General features: G+C 36.9%; 1 pseudogene; it reads left to right on the top strand.

The window, feature by feature from the left end:
* The first annotated feature begins 11,888 nt into the window (after positions 1-11,888).
* On the top strand, positions 11,889-17,080 carry LOC122282184 (annotated as a pseudogene).
* The last annotated feature ends 4,720 nt before the right edge of the window (positions 17,081-21,800 follow it).

The following is a 21,800-nucleotide window of genomic DNA, read 5'->3' on the forward strand; positions in this document are numbered from 1 at the left end:
CTCTATTGAATCGAGACAAGTACGCTTTTAGACTTTTGTAGTCGCACTTTTTAATAGACAAAAGTTATGCTGCCGATCGTTTCCTCTTCTTGCTCACCATAAATTGTGTCAAGATTAGGTGCGCTAGCTCTCCGTGCTCGTTGATCGACCTCAGGGGTAGTGACTTGAATCACCCCTTCACTGTGCCTTTCAACATAAAGGGAAAAAACTCGGCACGTGATCTCGCTTGGGAACACATGAAAAGTCATGTGGGTTTTAAATGTCTCCAAATGCTTAAGAGGATCCTTAGACCCGCCATACATATCCATTTGATGAACTTTAAAATTTTACAAAAATGGTGCCGCCATGCTTTCCGAGATGTATGGTAAGTCGGTGCCAGTAAATATTTGGTCTATGGAGGATGATGTGCACATCTTCTTGGCCATTTCTGCACAATTACCCATAATCTCCCGCAACTCATGGTGCATCTACTTCCTTTCCTCTTTTGCCACGTCTACCTCCGCAGCTTTCGTTAGGGCTCGCAGTGTGTCTTTCACGTTGAGGAAGCTATTTGTGCAGTCCATGAACTCCCACAACGTCGTGGGGGTCTTTTGTGCCAACTCTAATATGAACTCGTTTCTTAGCCAGATGCCTCCTAGTAGGGCAACAATGGTGATTTTCTCATCTTGGTCATCCGTCGTCATCCGTTCTGTATTGAACTGGGACAGGTATGCTTTAAGACTCTCGTCTTCGCATTGCTTAATAGACAAGAGATATGCTACCGGTCATTTCCTCTTTCTACTCGCCATAAATTGTGTCAAGAATAGGCATGCCAGCTCTTCCTACCTGTCGATGGACCCTGAGGGTAGCAACTCGAACTACCCCCTTGTTGCGCCTTTAAATGTTAGGGGAAAAACTCGGCATGCGATCTCACACAAGAATCCATGAAGAGTCATGTGGGCTTTAATTGTCTCCAAATGTTCAAGAGGATCCTTAGATCCACCAAACATCTCCAGCTGATGGGCTATAAAATTGGGCAAAATTGGTGTTGCCATGATTTCTGTGATGTGTGGTAAGTTGGTGCTAGTAAGCAATTGGTTTACGAAAGATGATGCGCTTATCTTCTTGGCCATTTTTGTATACTTGTCCATGATCTCCCGCAACTCATGGTGCATTTGCCTTCTTTCCTCTTCTGTCGCGTCTACCTCCGCAGAACTTCGCAACTCAGCATGCTCATTTTGGCTTGGTCCTACGTTCTCCATAAACTCACCAATCGCTCTCTACATAACTTCATTTTCTTGCTGAAGGCTTTGTACCTTCGTGGTTGGTTTCTTTATCATGTCCTCTATCTCGACTAGCCTTGCCTCCATGTTCCTCGAAAATTCTTTCTATCCTCACTTGGTTTGTGAACGCTTTGATGCCAGCATACATGTTTTGCCTAAACTTTGACTCAAACAAGTGAACCAAAAATTTCGTGCAGTTTTACCTACAAGTATACAGGTGTTGTAGTACCTAGTAGGATTGAATTCACATGGATTAACTTATGTGATTAAGGAAATAACTCAAACAAAAAAAATAAATTACTAAAATGAATGTGCAATCAAGTAGACAAGAAAATCACTGAAAGGAAGATTTTTAAATTATTAAAATAAAACTAAAATGATAAAATAAATCAATATAGAGGATGACTAAATAAATCAATATAGAGGATGACTAAGGTTTCAAGGATTCGTCTAATATTTTAGACTATTATTTCCGATCGATTTATTTCAATTAAACTAGAATAATAATTCGTTTAATTGGAAGATTTAACATTTAAGATCAAGAAAAATAGTCACTAATGATTAAGCCTGAACGATTGATGGTTAAAATATTCACAAACTCATTTGAATGTCATAAAAATTTTTTTCAAGCATTCACTGTATTTGGAAATCACAATGAATCAAGATAAATATACAGATAATCAAAATATCTAATAATAAAACCATTGAATCGATCAAACTCACAATATAAATTTCAGTGTCGATCCGAAAATAATATCTAAATCATTAAACTTCACCTCTAACCTTAGTACGAGAATTTAGCCAATCATATTCATTACAAGAGCTACGAAAATCATAACAATATTCTCCATAAGACAACTAAAATAAAACACACAAATTAACACTAGAAAAATAATCTAAAACATAGGGCAAAAGTAAAGAGAATATGAGAGCCCTAAACGAAAAAAAACTCCCTATCCGTTTAGTCCAAAAAAAACTCTCTCCCATCTCCTATTTCTTAACTCGTTTTTTTCCCTTCTCTAGCTAAGCTCAAAACCAGCAAGCCCAAGAGACCACCTGCTGTCCAGTTGCTTTCACAAAAGCTCCAAACCTCTCACAAGTCCAAGCCCCAGCAGATGAAAACTTCTCTCCCATCTTGAATGAAGTCCAGCATTCATTCTGTCCAATCCATAGTGTCCAGCATCCAGTCAATAAAAATGTAAAAGTCAGTACTCTCCCACATGAAACTCCCTGTCGGAAAGTCTTTCCATCTCCCCCATCCAAGACTCACACTGTCTGTCCGTAAAGCTGCTGCTTGACTTCACTTCCTTTTGTCCAACCAAGCCCGAAGCTCTCTATTTTTTCCTATAAAAACATAGCACCTCCAGCTACCGAAAGTCTTTCTCAACCTTTCTTTCTCTCTGGCTGCTCCCCTTCCGTTCTCTTTCGAAAAGTCTCTCACAATAAGGAAAAATGCTCATTTGACAAAGAAGCCAAGTCGTCTGTTCAGTCCCATCCAAACGTCCAGCTTTCTTTTTCCCAACCTATCTTCGTGCCCCTGGTCCTTCCGTAAACTTTTTCCGTCTTTTTGTAAGCATCCCCAGCTCCCGTAGGTGAAGTCCAAAGCCCCACCTATGAGAAATGAAAAATCACCCCCCAGAAACCAACTCCAGTCCCTCGTGTCCGTAAGTCATTTTCTTTGTGCCAATGTCCACCTTTTCTTTTTCCCAGCCTCTCTCCATGCTCTTTTTTTCCTTTTTTTTCTCCATTTATGTTCCCTCTCTAAGTCAATAGCTCAATGTCCCTGACGAGAAAGTGTAACAGCCCGCTAGAAATTCAATTGTGAAATTTCTATTAACTTTAGGAACCTCGTGAAAACCCCATAAGTTTTCACAAATCCATTAATCGTATAGGTTTTTGTCTAACTACATAGTTAGTGTTATTATTTACCATGGTATCAGAAGTGTGTTTTTGATTATTGGAGATAGTTAGAAGTGTCAAAATGTATTATGGTTTGTGCCATTAGACTCGGAGGGTTATTTAAAGTCTTATGGCGCAATAACATTTTTTCATATTTTCGGACAAAACGTCTGTTCAAAACTATAGATATTATTGGATAAAAAGAAATATCTTGAGTTAATTTTCATGAATATTATTGGGTAAAAATATTTTGAGTTGATTTTTATAGATATTATTATATAAAAATATCTTAAGTTGATTTTTTGTAGATACTATTGGATAGAATATTATGAGATAATCTTTTATAGATATTTTGGGTAGGAGAAAACTACACTCAACTCTCAACTCCAGCCTCATCTCTTCCATATCTCATCCATAAGTATCTCCAGCCACCTCTCCCCACGAAATTATCTTCATTTAAACTTTCCATTGAAAGAATATCAAACACTCTCTCAGACAGCTTTTAGGAGGTCTTTTGCACACCTATTTCGAAGCTTTTTTAAGTGTTTTAGCATAAAGTATTCTTCATATAAGTTGTTCCTTTTTGAGTCTAGTTTACAGGGATATCTTATTTGCCCCATTTGAAGATCATTTGGTCAGTCAAATATTATATAAACTATAGAAAGGTCATTCTGGGAGATAAACTAGAGAATATGTTATAGTTTGGAGTTTTTGACCAAGCTAATGGATAGATATTGGTCCGAAATTTTTATGGAGTATTGTTAACATGTATATGTGACTATTGGTTGAGGATTTTTGCATGATTAAAGGTTTTGATGAAAGATTTTCTTAGATTTAGAAACTTAGAAACTGGAAGAAGAAAAACAGTTTCTGTTTTGAGAAAGTTTAACTCTTTGGTGGTCTAAACCTATTTTAATGACTTTAATAATTTTATTGGAGGATCCTAAGTATCTTATATACATGTTATATTATTATTTTGAAGATATTTGATGTTAGTTTCAAAGATATGAAATTTTATGCAAAGAGATATTCAGATAAGCCAAAGTGTGGATATTCTTGGCTAAATTTATGTTTTGGTTAATTTCTAACCATGTGATCTTGAATTAGAAGCTTATATATGTTTTAGGACATCTTTTTAAACCATGTGATGGTTTGGTTTGAAGATCATATATTTATAAGTCATAGATCAAGAGATTCATCAAAACTAGTTGAGGAAAAAGTTTCTGTTTTTGGACTAAGTGTAAAACTAAAAACTCCAAATGTTATTTTGTGATTTTGGTGACTTTAGTTTGATGATTTAAAGCATGGTTGATGTTAGGATGATATTATGAATATGTTAGAAGTAAGATTTGATTTTTGAAATTCTTGGAGATGTTTTGATTTAAGGTTAAAACTTGTGATTCAAGTGCTTGGATTTTTTTTACAAAAAAGTTTGGTGTTAATTATTAGCTTTTTCTAAATGGATGTTTTAAGTATGGTTTTGAACTTAGGATTGGAAGATTTTTGTTGCAAAATTTTGGTTTAAGCATGAGTTTTGAGGTTGGAAGGAATTGCAACAAAAATCAAGGGAAATGGCCTATGGATGTTTCGGCCATAGTGTGTCCTTCATAGTTATGTTTTGTTTTAAATTTTTCTGAGTTGATATTTAAGTTTAGGACAAAATTTACATGAGGAATGTAAATTTTGAAAACTTTTGGAGTTAGTATGCTAAATCCTTAAGTTATGGGTAAAACGGTCATTTTCCCACATGTAGAGAGTAAAATGAAAATTTTACTCTTTAAGTTAGTATTTTCCATATTTCAAATTATTAGTGATTTAGTTCTAACTTTTAGAATCACTAATTACAGTTCCTCGTGATCGCACTTGAAGTTTTATAAGAAACGCGGAGATCGAGGTAAGTTAGCTTTTAACTTACTAGCAGTCTACTGTGTATGTGTGCTAAGTAAAGGAACTACAGTGTATATATGTGTGTTATCATATATGTCATGCCATGCCAAGTTATCACGTAATTGTCTATTATATTGAATTTATTCTGTCATCAATTTTTATCTGTTACATAATATATTCTGTCATGTATTGCTGTACAATACAAGTACATCATGCTAAGTATGCCATCTATTACATGTATGTCAAGTCATGTAATATTCACTGTTGCAAGTATGTCATGTTAAATATGTTGTCTATTATATGTTATGTCATATTACGAAATATTTCTATCTCAAGTTGGTCATATATTTCAAGTTATGTTCAAGTCACGTTATGTTACGTCAGGGCTTCAGTCCTTTCGTATTCTAGTCACATTTCATCTTGATTACTTATGTATGGGGTCACAGCAATTGTGATGCATACACTACGTGAGACACAACAATTGTGACACATAAAATACATGGGGCCACAATAACTGTGGAGTGTGTATTTAAGCAGTTAAAGAATAAGTTTCCGTAGAATACATGGGGCCACAACAACTGTGGAGTATGTATTTTTCATGTTAAGTCAAGTTTGGGGGCATCACAGGGTGGTATCAGAGCAAATACGTCTCTGGGCAGTAAATCCACATGTCCTTAGGAAATGCACCAAACATTAGGTTTGAAATTTTAGTCGTCAGTAGGCTTGAATTTCTTAAGGTATGAAAGGTAGTATGTGGTTTTTATACATATACTTGTGTGTTTCAAGAAGGGACACATGACTCGTGATAGAATACCTCGGAATCCTAAGGGAGATAACAATCAAGAAGATCAGAATTTCCCGATGGATGAAGGATTAGTTGAGGTAAACATAGTTAACGTTGATCTGATTGCAATTGATGGTAGTATTGCATTATTGTTATTTTGGAGTAGGTCAAGTCTTTGGGGTTGGTAAATTGTACATTGTTTGATTCAAACGAGTCATTGTTTTTATTAATTGTGGTAGTGCTTGAGAATTCAGCTTGGAAGCTGAATTGTTACCCTAGTAGTAAAAGTAACAATTTTCATTAGAAGTATTATTGTTCATACCAATGTAGATATAGAATACCTTTTAGTAATATGAGAAAGGATATGTAGGATTGATGAATGGTATTCCACATATTTGGAGAATTGTTTTGATTATGAGAATACGATAGAAATTGTGTTTGGAAGAGTAATTTGATTAGGAGAAGTTTTATCCTTAGTAGGATTCATTTATGATAATAGTATTACCACGCCGCCAATAAATGATTTCTGGCAAAGCACTATCTTTATGGATACATAGATCGATCTTCTTTTGAAGACTATTATATGGGGAGTAAAATCTTGGTCTTGAGGATTTATGTGAACATTAGGAACAAATCATTTAGAGTTAGAATAATTGATAACTCATGATGGATAGAAGAGTTACGACAATCATAAGAGAGAAAGTCTCAAGTTTAAGTTATTAACTGGTCAGTTATCGAAGTACCACCTAGGAAGATGACTGATTGTTGCGATTATAAAGAAGTAAGTTAGTCCTAGACCAGTAGAACTCCTTGAGGTTTTTATTAACTTGAATATTACTGAGAGTTTGGATATGCATGATTAAATGCATATTTATATGAGTCATTGGATCATGTCATATGTCATATATATGAAAATCCCTGAAAGAAATAAAATGGAGCACAAAAAACATCTACCAGAAGATAGAAACACAAATATGTCATTGGATTATGTCATGTCATATATATGAAAATCCCTGAAAGAAATAAAATGGAGCACATAAAATATCTACCAGAAGATAGAAACACAAATATGAATATTTGTGAAGTATTATTTTATTATCATAAAGCAAAATTACAGAAATTTGAGACTCTTTGCCTCAATCTTTAAACGCTCTTACTCTTCAAAAATCTGCATGCCTTTCCTATCTAAAGGAGTAGCCACTCGAAAAGAAGAGTTAAGCAAAGATTTTAAATCTCTGTTATCTCGCTTTACTGCTTCTATCTTCATGTTGGATTCCATAAGAAGCCTCTGAAGGATAGAAATTTTCTCGTGGAATTTGTCAACCCCACCAGTCCTGGATTGCAGTCGCTGAGAATATGCGACAATGGCTGATGAGTATCGAGTACCGAGACTCACAAGCTCGTAGATAAGTTCATTATCTGACTTATTAGTCAGATCATTATTGGATTGCATTATAGCACCTATGGAAGAAGCATAAACAACTGGTGAACGAGGTGCATAATACCTCATGTTTTGGTAATGAGAAGATTGCTGAGCCATTGCAAAGTGAGTAAGCAGAAAGAGATTGCAGAGTAAGAATGCAGACTAATTTCAGAAAAGTGAAGAAGATGAGATGAGAAAGAAGATGAACCGAATAATTCTTTTATAGAGAAAATTATGACGAATCATCTCTCATGAATCATTTCTCTACAAGAGACAAGAGCAATGTAGTATCATAGTTGCGGTGCCTGACAATTACAGAAGAACAAAGTAGTGTCGTAGCTATGCGGCGCCTGACAACTACAGAAGACCTATAAAAATCATGCGCATCAGAGTTGTCTGGTCTAAAACAGAGGGCCACCGATTTAAAAAAAAACAGAGAGAGAGAGGATAACGGCTTAATTTTGATGAATTCTCTACTAACTTTGGTATTTACAAGAACACTTAAAGTATATTGCCTATGTTTTTCTAAAGAAGAGTTTCGGAAGATTATTTACTTGAAGTTTTAGGTTTGGAGAGTGTCGATACAACTTGGCCAACCTGTTGTAAACGTACGGAATATAAAATATTTTAGCTCAATCAATACGAATGACACACTATTCGTGGATCACACAGACGATGCCACTCTTGATGTCATGTTTTGGATCCTGTGCAACTTAGTGATTCCTTTCAAAGACTTGCAAGATCCACTAAGATGAGAGCTCAGGGTGGTAAGTGACACTTTCGATACCTAAGTCAAAATAATCTTTTTGTGAGCTGTGTGCTTGGAGAAAAAGTGTTAAGATCCCTTTACTTGAGCCTGAGAAGTGCTTATACCTGGTCATGGTAGTCCTCACTCACTGCTAGCAGATTGTGCAATGGCGTATTGAGTACTATACTAGTGACAGGGTCCTCTTCTTTCATGTCAACCATCACCTTTTCGTATTTTACGTAGTTCACTCTTTCTTTCTTTGTTTGTCCCTTGTTGTTGGTGAGAGAGAGGTGTGCACACTGTTGTGGTTATAAGAGTGAGTGGACATCCAGCTCTAACCTTGCGTATTAGTTCCTCTGACCATTTAATGCAGTGTGCCCGTTGTTCGTTGGTGTGGGTTGTGGCTTGGGAAGGTGACCTGATTAGTTATCATATTCGACTTTATGGCCTTCTTCGGCTTGTTCTGGCACTCCTTCATTGCTTTTGCTGATGGTCATATTGGCCGACATGGTCCTCCTCTTTCATTTTAACCGTCACCTTGCCATATTGTATCTAGGTCGCTCATTCTGTCTTCGTTTGTCCCTTGTTCTAGGTTAGAGAGAGGTGTGCACACTATCGTGGTTACAGGAGTGAGTGGACGTCCAACTCGGACCTTGCGTGTTTTGTCCATTTAATGCAGTGTGCCCATTGTTCACGAGTGTGGGTTATGGCTAGGGATGGAAAGTGACACTGTAAGGGTTCTGAAGAGGAAGGTTAGAATGCTCTTGTTTCAACCTTAGTTTCTGTCATGAGCCATGCACAAATATTAAATTGTTTCAATCATTTGTTCTCTAAATTTTTCATAATAGATGGGAAAACTTTTTCAATTTAACTATGACCATGCGATGTTTATGAGATATTTTAATATTTGTTTTAACTTTCTTCTTTTGAAAGGGTACCACTTAAGACAAATAATGGCTGTTGTGTATAGTTTTTAATGTGTACAGTATAATTGGATTGCCATTTTCATGGAAATGTGCTGAATGATTGAGCTTCTTGATTGAACCTCACGATTTAATATTTCTAAAATTTTAATATTGCATTTTTCAAGATTTGATTAGCCTACTTGAACACGAGGATTACATGACTGGTCGGGTTTCTTCCAGTGTGCTCATAAATAGGAGTTGTTTGGCAAGGCACATTGATGAAGAGGAAGGTGCTACTAAAAGGCTTCGAGATGGCGATGTTTTTTGTAGTTTAGGAATGAGTAGTTGTGTATGTTTTATAATTTAGTGTTCAGGCAATGTAAATATGTCTGAAAATATGTAAAGAAAATGTAGGAAAGAAAGTGTTGTTTTAATTATTGCCATTAGTGCATTCTGCTTGATCACTCACTTGGTTTGGACAAGTAGCAATTTGTTGGAATTTTACTCAAAACTTGAAAGCAGGACAATTTTTGGTTGATGAGTAAGCTGAAGGCATTTAAATTTCAGAACATGCAAGAGCCTCGGCAAGAGAGCATCATGAATTATGCTGATTTAACTAATGGATTTTGATTAATTTTATAAATTAATCTCTAAAATCAGAAGCTAAATAAATAATACAAAATCATAGCAAAAACAAATTTTTATTACAAATTTGCACAATCATGACAGGTTCTTCACTTTTTATTTATTACAAATTTGCACAATTATAGTAAAAACAAAACAATCCAAACATCTATAGAATACGCATCTCAAATAATAAGTGAAAACATAGCAATGTTCCACACTAGACTGCTTTCATTATAGATTAAATGATCATAGTCGATCAAATAATAAGACTTGGCTAAAGTCGATTGAAGTGCAGAATTTTGTTTTCATTACATATGTTGCTTTAGCAACATATTAGTTACATGTTGTTCATCAAAACATGGTCATAACATGCCAACCATTCAAAAACCATCTAATCTAATCCAATATACACAGGTTGCTTTAGCAACATATTAGTTACATGCTATATTCATCAAAACATGGTCTTAACAAGCCAACCATTCAAAAACCATCTAATCTAATCCATATATAACAGTATGTTTACATGGAATTTATCCAAACCAAGAAAACACTATTACAAATGTGATAACCAAGTACAAAAAGAATAATTTTTGCTTTTCCTTTTTCAGATTCTTCGCTATCTTTCTCACTTTATCTTCCCCTTTCCGAACATCATACTCGCGATGTAGTACATCATCTCACGTCTTCAAAGCTTTATTCTCTTTTGCACTAAAATTCTCTTCTAGCAAATAAAGTATATCCGTCCATACGAAAAATTCACACATTTCATTTCCCTACACACAGTGCAAACTCCCAATTAACATGATAAAATACCAACCGCAATAGCAAATTATTATGCAAATATGACAAATATAAAGTTGCTTTACCGTATTATAATTTGGGCAAGCAAAAATCTTCTTCTAAGATTTTTCTTCATGTGGGACGTCTTTAATGTAGGTTTTAAATTACACCAACAAGTTTGTGACTCAATTTGAGAATCATTAACTACAGATGATGAATGAGATGATACCATGCGTGCTTCAGGAAAATCAAAGACATTCAAGAACAAATTGTGAGAAAGTAAGTAAGTGATCATTTGCAAAATGGACATATTTGAAACTGAAAGTAAGTGATCATCTGCAAAATGGACATATTTGAAACTGAACTAGTAATACATGATCTGTTAAATAAGATTTCGATCACAAAATCCAGACATTTGCATCAAAATGGATAATCATCAATTATCAAACATTATTAATTTACATTAAATCGATACATTTACATACACCATAATTAGAATAAGGAACATGATTTTTCAGTAAACCAAAAATATATGAATCCATAATCAGATCAACCTACAACTCCAAAAATCCGTAGCATTATGTTGGATTGCTGAGAAAACAAAGAAGAAATTGTTTGTAATTATAAAGTAGAGGAGTAGACTATGGGATAGGGAATAAACCTACTCCAAAGACAAATTGTAAAATGCCAACTCCAGAACCAAAAAATGAGAGAGAGATAATTCCATTGTAAAATACTAATCATATATTGTAAAATACAGAACTAGAGACAAATTGAAAAATACAGAATCAAAGCATAGTCACCCATGAGTCAAGACAATCTGTAAAATTTTTACCTACTCCACTTTCACAATCTGTAAAATCTCTACTCCAGTTTCACAATCTGTAAAATATGGGGGAATGAAGTAGAGGAGTAGACATCTCGTGACAAAACATTTACCTTTTTCAACGGGAGTGAGAGAAAGGAGCTAGGTAGCAGAGCTCGAATGTGCAGAAGGTTTTGGTTGTTGAAATCGAGAAGGTTCAGAGGGGGGTTTTACCGTACGACATAGAGTTTCGGGAGGGAGAGAACATGGATGGGTTTCGAAGCTTCAGAGGGGGCTTTCACCGAACGGCATAAGGTTTCGGGAGGGAGAGAACATGGATGGGTTTCGAGAGGAAGAGAAGCTGCAAAGAATAGAGGTTAGGGGACCTCCGTCAATGGCTATGCTTAGCCATCGATGGCTCCAAGGGGTTGGGGGGCTTCGATGGCTCAGTGGGGGTTGGAGGGCTTCAGACGGCTTCGAAGGCTCTTGGGGGGAAATGGAAAATTTGACCGAATGAGGGGGAGAATCTAACCGTTTTAATCTAACCGGTTCAATCGAATTAATGAGCCAGTCTACACGTCATGGCTTCTATGGCTGCAACAGAATAGTGGCTGTTGTTTATATAATATCGAGTCCTGAAACTAACGATGTCATAACAGACATATCAGAGTGATATACGGACTCGATCCCAGATTCCTCAGTAAACGCAAATTATACTCCAGAAGAATATTACGAGTACAGGAAGCAGAACGAAGAACTGGAAAAAAGATGGATACTTCAGAAAACGCAAATTTAGATAGCAAGACACCATTGATAGAGGTCGGTCACCGTGAAGATGAAACGAAGGAATCAGGTGGTCACTGGTGGGAGAAAGTGTTGGAAGTGGAGGAGGCCAAGAAACAAGCTTTGTTTTCTTTGCCCATGATTCTTACCAATGTTTTCTACTACTTAATCACCTTGGTTTCCGTCATGTTTGCCAGCCACCTTGGCGACTCCGAGCTTGCCGGTGCCACTCTTGCTAACTCCTGGGCAACAGTCACCAGCTTCGCTTTCATGGTAACTCTCTCTATCATGCATATGTGTATGTATCTGTCTATGATTGTTCCTACAATTTTCCCAATCTTTTAAAACTTTATGATAGAGCTTATATCTTAGAGAAGAAAGGAAACAAATTTAATTTCGTAAGGATTCAAACTGGGAATCCAAGAAAGTAGTCCACACGCTCGGGAGGACAAAAAGGAATAATCCCAATTCATACCCATATGAGCGAAAAGACATAAATAAGCCGAAAGGAAAAGTAAGCACAAAGACCCATATGCCAGCGTATTGGAAAAACTATTGAGGCATAAAGTCCTCACGTTTGAAAGCCCCCCCACTGTTGGATTGAAGTCTTCAATGGGATCAAACTTGATTTACATTAAAGCCCCCACCAAATCTTAGTACTAATATATATGGATTTGAAGAGCAATTTATCAGTTTCTACTTTATCTTTCTCGTTCCAACAGAGCAATTTTCAGCAATTACTAACATGGTTATGAGCTTTCACCATGTCCTGAAGAAGTAATGATAGATAATAGCCTGACTAAAAAATTGTAGATTGTGATATAACTGTGAGCAAGATGAGTTAATCTCTAATTAAATAGGTAGTTCATGCTTTATTTTTATCAGCGAGCTGTTCCTATTTAACCTTATAGTGAAGCTCCATTCGCTTTATTGTTATCATTTTAGGTTGGTTTAAGTGGAGCTCTTGAGACGTTGTGTGGGCAAGGATTTGGTGCAAAATTATACGGAATGCTGGGGATTTATCTGCAAGCCTCTTGCATCATATCCTTCATATTCTCTATTATCATATCCATAATCTGGTTCTATACAGAGCCCATACTGATCTTTCTTCATCAAGATACCGAGATTGCAAAGACAGCCGCTCTCTATTTGAAATTTCTCATTCCTGGACTATTAGCATATGGCTTTCTGCAGAACATCTTGAGGTTTCTTCAGACAGTCTATGGCTATGCCCCTGTTTGTATGCTCATTGCTACCATTGGTTGTTCATATTGGCATTGTATATGCTTTAGTACATTGGACAGCTCTTGGTTTCAAGGGAGCATCTTTGGCAGCCTCAATTTCATTATGGCTGTCATTTCTTATACTGGCCATGTATGTCATATACGCAACTAAATTTAAGGATACATGGGAAGGATTTTCATTGGATCCCTTCCATTATATTTTTACCAACTTGAAACTAGCCCTGCCCTCTGCAGCAATGGTGTGGTAAGTGATCTGAACTTCTATTCTATATTTGATCTCTCTAATTTAACAATGGCATAGCCTCACTCGAATAGGCAAGTTGATGCTTAGAACATAAATAACCTACAAAGTCCATAAGAAATATGATGCAGCCTAGTTAAGATTTTCTAAAACCTTCTTTCTATTGGAACTGTACTATGAAAAGACCAAATTCCGAAAGGAAGTAAGGAAACCCAGTCCTGTTTCAAACTTGCATGCTGTCCAAAAAAGTCTTAACACGAATGGTTTCATTTTTAGCGGACTATTCAGCCAGAAGCCACCTGACAAGGTTATACAATCATGGTGTCGTAATTTTTATGGCCATCTCTACTTTCAAATTTGTCAGTTTGGAGTACTGGGCTTTCGAGATTCTGGTTTTCTTGGCAGGACTGATGCAAAACACAGAAACAACTACATCATTAATTGCAATGTGGTGAGTTTATAATCTTTTCGGCGTTTTCACAACCTTGAATCTGTTACAGACCTAATCTTCCCGCTTTACCTTTTCTTTTCTTTTCATTTTTGGATCATATCTCCAGTGTCAACACAGAAACTGTTGCCTACATGATCACATATGGTCTGAGTGCCGCTTCAAGGTTGGTTGAATAACTTCTAGTAGGTTTCTGCTGTTCTTTCAAGTTCTAAGATTTCTGAATTCTGTCTCATGTATTGTTCAAAATAAAACTTATTATGGCAGCACAAGGGTGTCAAATGAGTTAGGAGCAGGCAATCCCAACCAGGCCAAGAGTGCCATGGCTGTAACTCTCAAGCTCTCTGTTTTTCTTGCACTCACAGTTGTTTTGGCTCTTTGCCTTGGCAATAACATCTGGGCCGGATTCTTTAGTGACAGCCCTACGATCATCCTGGAATTTGCTTCAATGACACCCCTCCTTCCAGTTTCAATCTTTGCCGATTCTGTTCAAGGTGTCTTGTCAGGTTTGAACTCCAATTTTCTTTTATAAGCAGCTGTGGCTAACCTATCCTCTCAATTAAATAATGCTAACGATTTAGACACTGCAGGCGTGGCCAGAGGATGTGGTTGGCAGCACCTGGCTGTGTATGCTAACTTGGCAACTTTCTACTTCATTGGTGTACCAATTGCCATCTTCCTCGGTTTTTAGTTGAAACTACAGGCAAAGGTGAAACACATATCTTATAGTAGTCTGTTTACAAAATCGCATATACTGCAATTCATTCATAGCTGTTGGGAATTTGAACCTCCAAATTCACCCCCCTAGGATCTACCCTTTGCAGGAATAACAAGAAAAATAGAGAAATAATAACAACACAAGAAATTTATGTGGAAACTCCAAAACAGGAGAAAAACCACCAGACCCAGAGAAGAAAATTCACTATGTGAAAAATTGTTACAATCACACAATTTTTCTCCTCACCACACCTACAAAGCTACCCCACTAGTAAAACTTTAACTTTACACCTCTTCCCCTTTTACAAAAGGTTAATAGAGGAATTTAACTAAAGTCAAAAGTTACTAGATAAGCTTTCAACTGGTGCACTTAAACTAAGAGGCTAAGCCTCTTATTTATAATCCTTAAAACATGCCCCTTTGTTATTTCCCACCGGTGTGGGACTAAACCATGGATAAAAAAAACAACAATCTCCACCTTGCGACTTTGACTAGTCCCACAGCCAAACTCCACCTCAATGAAGATCTTCATAGCTTCCGCTATCATGCTTCACCATAAAAGCATACCCACTCAGAATAAACTAATTCCAAACATTTCACTTCGGCCCATGTCGAAAATAACCTTGCTGAAAACTATGGTGTAACTTCCACGTTTGGCTCTCCTGGAAGTTCATCAGCCATCGACATGAATTTCCACCACACACCCTGCATCAATGCCAAACCAATGCCTGTGTGCAAACTTGTGGACCCGCTAATATTAACACATCCTCTATCATGACAACTTTGGGAATTAGCGGCATGCCATGAGGATGTACATGTCTCTTTTTAAAGATCACAATCTTCCATGGAGAGAGACACAATATTAGCATCAATATCAGTATCTCCATTTACTGACTTGGAGCCATTTGTCGAACCCGCTCCAGCTCTTGGACAATTTTTCTTGACGTGCCCAGATTGTCCACACCCCCAGCAGACTACTTTCTTCTTCATGGAGTTCTTCATCTTCCCATTTCCAGCTGCTACCATCGCTAAGTTCTCAAGTGGAACATTACTTCCACTACTTAGTCTTCTCTCTTCAGAAAAGATTTTACTGGTAACCTCTGAAAAAATTATTTTCTCCTTCCCATGTATCAAAATAGGTTTCATGTGCTCATAGGAAGGTGGAAGAGACAAGATGAATCTCAAGGCTTGATCCTCATCATCAATTTTAACTCCAATAGCTTCTAGCTCAGCGACAATGCCATTGAGAACACTTAAATGATCTGAAATAGTTGTACTTTCACTCATCCGCAGTGTATGAAACTGCTCCTTCAGGTACACACGATTTGAGACGCCCTTCGTCTGATACAACTCTTCAAGTTTTTCCCAGAGTTCCTTTACCGTAGATATTCCATATACATTTGCAAGAACATTTTTGGCCAAGCACAGACGTATCGCACTTGCTGTTCTCAAATCCAGATCCTCCCAATCATTGTCGCTCATTTTAGATCTGCTCATTTCACCAGTCACACTAGTACCAGTGCTGACTTCATGTGTTGGTCTGCCCTTCAATGCCTTGTGTAATCCTGATTGAATCAAGACATCCTTGACTTGTACTTGCCACAAGCCAAAATTGATTCTCCCATCAAATTTCTCCACCTCAAATTTGACAAGATTTGAAGGCCTACTTCCTGGCATTGCTTTGATGAATTTACTGTAGAAATGAATAGTACCTCACTAATTCAGTTCCCAGGAAAGATTGGAGGGTCACAATGGACACACTTAAAATTTCCAATCTCCTAGACAGAACTTCTTTAGACTGTACGTATCCACACTACCACACCAAAGCTCCACCCCACAAAAAGAACCTAGTGGCTCTGATACCAATTGTTGGGAATTTGAACCTCCAAATTCACCCCCCCTAGGATCTACCCTTTGCAGGAATAACAAGAAAAATAGAGAAATAATAACAACACAAGAAATTTATGTGGAAACTCCAAAACAGGAGAAAAACCATCAGACCCAGAGAAGAAAATTTACTATGTGAAAAATTGTTACAATCACACAATTTTTCTCCTCACCACACCTACAAAGCTACCCCACTAGTAAAACTTTAACTTTACACCTCTTCCCCTTTTACAAAAGGTTAATAGAAGAATTTAATTAAAGTCAAAAGTTACTAGATAAGCTTTCAACTGGTGCACTTAAACTAAGAGGCTAAGCCTCTTATTTATAATCCTTAAAACATGCCCCTTTGTTATTTCCCACCGGTGTGGGACTAAACCAAGGAGCAAAAAAACAACAATAGCAATTTGGAAGAAAACAAAAACTTGGGGAAATATGTTTTAACATTTGCTTAACGTTCCTCATTCGGGCCAGGGTTTGTGGATTGGCTTAATTTGCGGCCTCTCCTGCCAAGCTGCCACCCTCTTGTTGATTACATTGCGTACAAACTGGGCTAAACTGGATCTCACCCAGAACACTAACAAAGAAAATGTAGTTTTGGTCTAGCTGAGTGCCAAGCTGGTGTTACAAGTAATATTCTTGTTTTGGGGGAAAACTTTAACCTGCGATAGAAATTCAGTCACAGTTTAATATGCTCCATAAAATAGTAACGACAGAAGTCGAATGAAATATGTAACAAGGTCTAGTTTCTGTTTTTGACCTATTATTGCGTTTGATCTCACGTCTTTGTCGTCCGGTCCCAAAATGGGTCGCCTCCCCAAAACAAACCCTTCAGTTATCATCCTCCATAAATTACCATAATAGTTTAAAAGGTCCCAAGCCGCCTCTGGCCTCTCACATCACACTTTGTTAATTGTGACAATTTAGGAGGCTACCGGGGCTAATTAAAGAAGAAGAAATACAACCGGATCGAGAAAATGACTTCAGGGAAAGTTGCAACGCTACTGCTCCTCATTGCCATGATTGTCTTGATTACTTCCTTTCATGAGGTCCGAGGCATCCCCATTCAAGCAAACAACTCGGACTCTCATGGTAAGGTCCGAGACCTCCCCTCTTTCCTCGGTTATGGGAAGGGGTCCTCTGGTCATGGGAAGGGGTCTTCTCACAAGCACCGACACTTCCTTTATCGTAGTAAGCAGAGAGGCTTCTCCGTTCAAACGTGGGAACGGATATATAAATGCACCCACGATTGCCTGGAACAGCAAAGTCACCCCCCCACCCAATGCAGTAACTATTGCTTTGTATCGGTGATTATTTTCGGTAAAAAATAGCTGCAATGATTGTGTCTATATATATATATGGGGAACTACGATCATGTTATATCAAGTTATTCTATGGTATTATAAGAAGAGAAATGATATTTGCAGTCGTGATTGTGCAGGCGGCATGCAGTCGCTTTGAAAAAAATGAATTAATATGGGACCCACATGAAAAAAAAACTAACTTTTTAATCATAGACTCTACTCTTTTCAAAGTGATTACACGACGTTTATAATTTTACAACGTTATATAACATTGCTCTTATAAAAATAATGATAGGTACTACCTCACTGTTATTCATCTATTATTCTTTTGCAAGAGAATAGCAACCTATCATTATCATTTAAATAAAAATAAGAGCTGACTACGCTTTTTTAATATTCTTTGGGATCTTCAAATACAAATAGTTGGGGAAAAAAAAGTATATATATATATTTAAAAAAAAAAAAAAAACTTAATTTGATACTGTGATCATCTTAATCAAATCCTTACGTTCTAATGATAATGTCCTCTGGCCCTAGGAGTACTGCTGACTAGAATGAGGACGTTTGTCTAACGGTTGTTTGATCTGGATGTCAAGCTGATCATCTATATCCTGTTTAGTATTAAGGAATACACTAGTTTCACAATGGATTTCTATTGAAATTCTCTACCAAAATTTTTATTTAATAATTAAGTAAATATTTTTAAATAAATGTGTGACTTTTTATTTTAAAAAAATGTCTAAATAGTTTTAAAAAATGGTAAAAGAAAAAGTGAAAAAACTTAAAAATTTTAACTTACTCTAATAATCATGACATTTATATAGTTCAATTTAAAGCCACAACATCGAGGATTTATTATTATTTTTAATACTATTAATTATTTTTTTATTATTACTTACATATTATCTGAAACCAGGGCAATATTCAAAGTAGCTAGATTTGCTTTACTAAAATTTTATAAATTATCCAATGAAATCTTGTTTCTTAATTTTTATTTCTTTTCGTGCAAGAAATAAAGTCAACTAATTGACTTCGCTGATGCAATCCCTGACGAAAGAAGTTTTAACATTTTATTTCCTTTGCCCCTCTTCCGAGAAAGTTGACAAGGCGAAAAGGAAGGCCGATAAGCACTACAAATGAAGCTTTGGCCATTGTTGAAACTCAATAGCCAAGAGAAAACATGAGAAAGAGAGGAAGACAGATATGGCGGAGGCAGACCAAGTAACGCTGCACGGAATTACATGGACTAGTTCTTTCGCATAGAGGGTGGAACTGGCCCTTAAAATTAAAGTTATACCCTTCAAGTATGTGGAAGAAGATTTGAAGCACAAAAGCTCCCTTCTGCTCAACTACAATCCCATTCACAAGGAGGTTCCTATCCTTGTTCAGAATGGAAAACCCATTGTTGAGTCATCTGTTATCCTCGAATACGTCGATGAAACCTGGAAAAATGGTCCTCCGCTACTACCCCACGATCCCTACTCACAGAATAAAAAAAATAGGTAAAGTATTCAACATAAAGGGAAAAAGCTTGGCACGTGATCTCGCTCGGAAACACATGAAGAGTCAAGTGGGTTTTAAACATCTCCAAATGCTTAAGAGGACCATACATATCCATCTTATGAACTTTAAAATTGTAGAAAAATGGTGCCGCCATGCTTTCTACGATGTATGGTAAGTCAGTGCTAGTAAGTAGTTGGTCTATGGAGGATGATGTGCAAATATTCTTGGACATTTCTGCATAATTGCCCATAATCTCCCGCAACTCATGGTGCATCTACTTTCTTTCTGCTTTTGCCGCGTCTACCTCCGCAGCTTCCATTAGGGCTCGTAGTGTGTCTTTCACGTTGATGAAGCTATTTGTGAAGTCCATGAACTCCCACAACGTCGTGGGGGTCTTTTGTGTCAACTCTAATATGAACGCACTTCTTAGCCAAATGCCTCCTAGTAGGGCAACAATTGTGATTTTCTCGTCCTGGTCATCCGTCATCATCCGTTCTCTATTGAACTGGGACAGGCATGATTTTAGAGTCTTGTTGTTGTGTTGCTTGATAGACAAGAGGTATGCTGCCGGTCATTTCCTCTTTCTGCTTGTCATAAATTGTGTCAAGTATAGGCATGCCAGCTCTCCCTACATGTTGATGGACCCTGAGGGTAGCAACCTGAACTACCCCTTTGCTGTGCCTTTAAACGTTAGGGGAAAAACTCGGCACGTGATCTCCCACAAGAATCCATGAAGAGTCATGTGGGCTTTAATTGTCTCCAAATGTTCAAGAGGATCCTTAGATCCGCTAAACATCTCCATCTAATGGGCTTTAAAATTGGGCAAAACTAGTGCCACCATGATGTTTGTGATGTGTGGTAAGTTGGTGCTAGTAAGCAGTTGGTTTACGAAAGATGATGCGCTTATCTTCTTGGCCATTTTTGCATACTTGTCCATGATCTCCTACAACTCATGGTGCATTTGCCTTCTTTCCTCTTCTGTCGCGTCTACCTCCGCAGCACTTAGCAACTCGACATGCTCGTTCTGGCTTGGTCCTACGTTCTCCATAAACTCGCCAATCGCTCTCTACAGAACTTCATTTTCTTGCCGAAGGCTTTGTAACTTCGTGGTTGGTTTCTTTATCATGTCCTCCATCTCGACTAGCCTTGCCTCCATGTTCCTCGAAGATTCTTTCTATCCTCGCTTGGTTTGTGAACGCTTTGTTGCTAGCATATGTGTTTCGCCTAGATTTTGATTTAAACTAGTGAACAAAAGATTTAGTGCAGTTTTACCTCCAAGTATATAGGTGTTGTAGTATCTAGTAAGGTTGAATCCACATAGATTGACTTATGTGATAAAAGAAATAACTCAAACAAAGAAAATAAATTATTAAAATGAACGTGCAATCAAGTAGACAAGAAAATCACTGAGATGAAGATTTTTAAAGGATCAAAATAAAACTAAAATGATAAAATAAATCAACGTAAAGGATGACTAAAGTTTCGAGGATCCGTATAATAATTTAGAATATTGTTTTCAATCGATTTACTTCAATTAAACTAAAATAATAATTCCGTTTAATTGAAAGATTTAACATTTAAAGTTAAGAAAAATAGTCACTAATGATTAAGCCTGAACGATTGATAGTTAAAATATTCACAAACTCATTTGAATATCACAGGAATTTTTTTCAAGCATTCACTGTATTCAGAAATCACAATAAATCAAGATAAATATATAGATAATCAAAATATCTAGTAATAAAATTATTCAATCGATCAAACTCATAATAGAAATTCCAATGTCGATCTGAATATAATGTCTAAATCATTAAATTTTACATCTAATCTTAGTACAAGAATTTAACCAACTATATTCATCCCAAGAGCTACGAAACTCATAAAAATATTCTCCATAAGACAACTAAAATAAAACATATAAATTAATACTAGAAAAATAATCTAAAACATAGAGCAAAAGTAAAGAGAATATGAAGCCCTAAACGAAAAAAAACTCATTATCCGTTTGGTCCAAAAAAAAACTCCCTCCCGTCTCCTATTTCTTAACTTGTTTTTTTTTTTTTTTCTTCTCTCGCTAAGCTCAAAACCAGCAAGCCCAAGAGACCACCTACTGTCCAGCTGCTTTCACTCCAAAACTCTCACAAGTCCAAGCCCTAGTAGATGAAAACTTATCTTCCGTCTTGCATGAAGTCCAACGTTCCTTCTGTCCAATCCACAGTGTCCAGTCAATAAAAATGAAACAATCAGTACTCTCTCACATGAAACTCCCTGTCGGAAAGTCTTTCCATTGCCCTCGTCCAATTCTCACATCATCCGTTCGTAAAGCTGCTGCTTGACTTCACTTCCTTTCATCCAACCAAGCCCGAAGCTCTCTATTTTTTCCTCTAAAAACAAAGCACCTCTAGCTATAGAAAGTCTTTCTCAACCTTTCTTTCTCTTTGGCTGCTCCCCTTCCATTCTCTTTTGCAAAGTCTCTCACAGTAAGAAAAAATGCTCCTCTAACAAAGAAGCCAAGCCGGGTCTGTTCAGTCCCCTCCAAACGTCCAGCTTTCTTTT

The sequence above is a fragment of the Carya illinoinensis genome, chromosome 11 (genome assembly GCF_018687715.1).
Source record: "Carya illinoinensis cultivar Pawnee chromosome 11, C.illinoinensisPawnee_v1, whole genome shotgun sequence".
Lineage (NCBI taxonomy): Eukaryota > Viridiplantae > Streptophyta > Magnoliopsida > Fagales > Juglandaceae > Carya > Carya illinoinensis.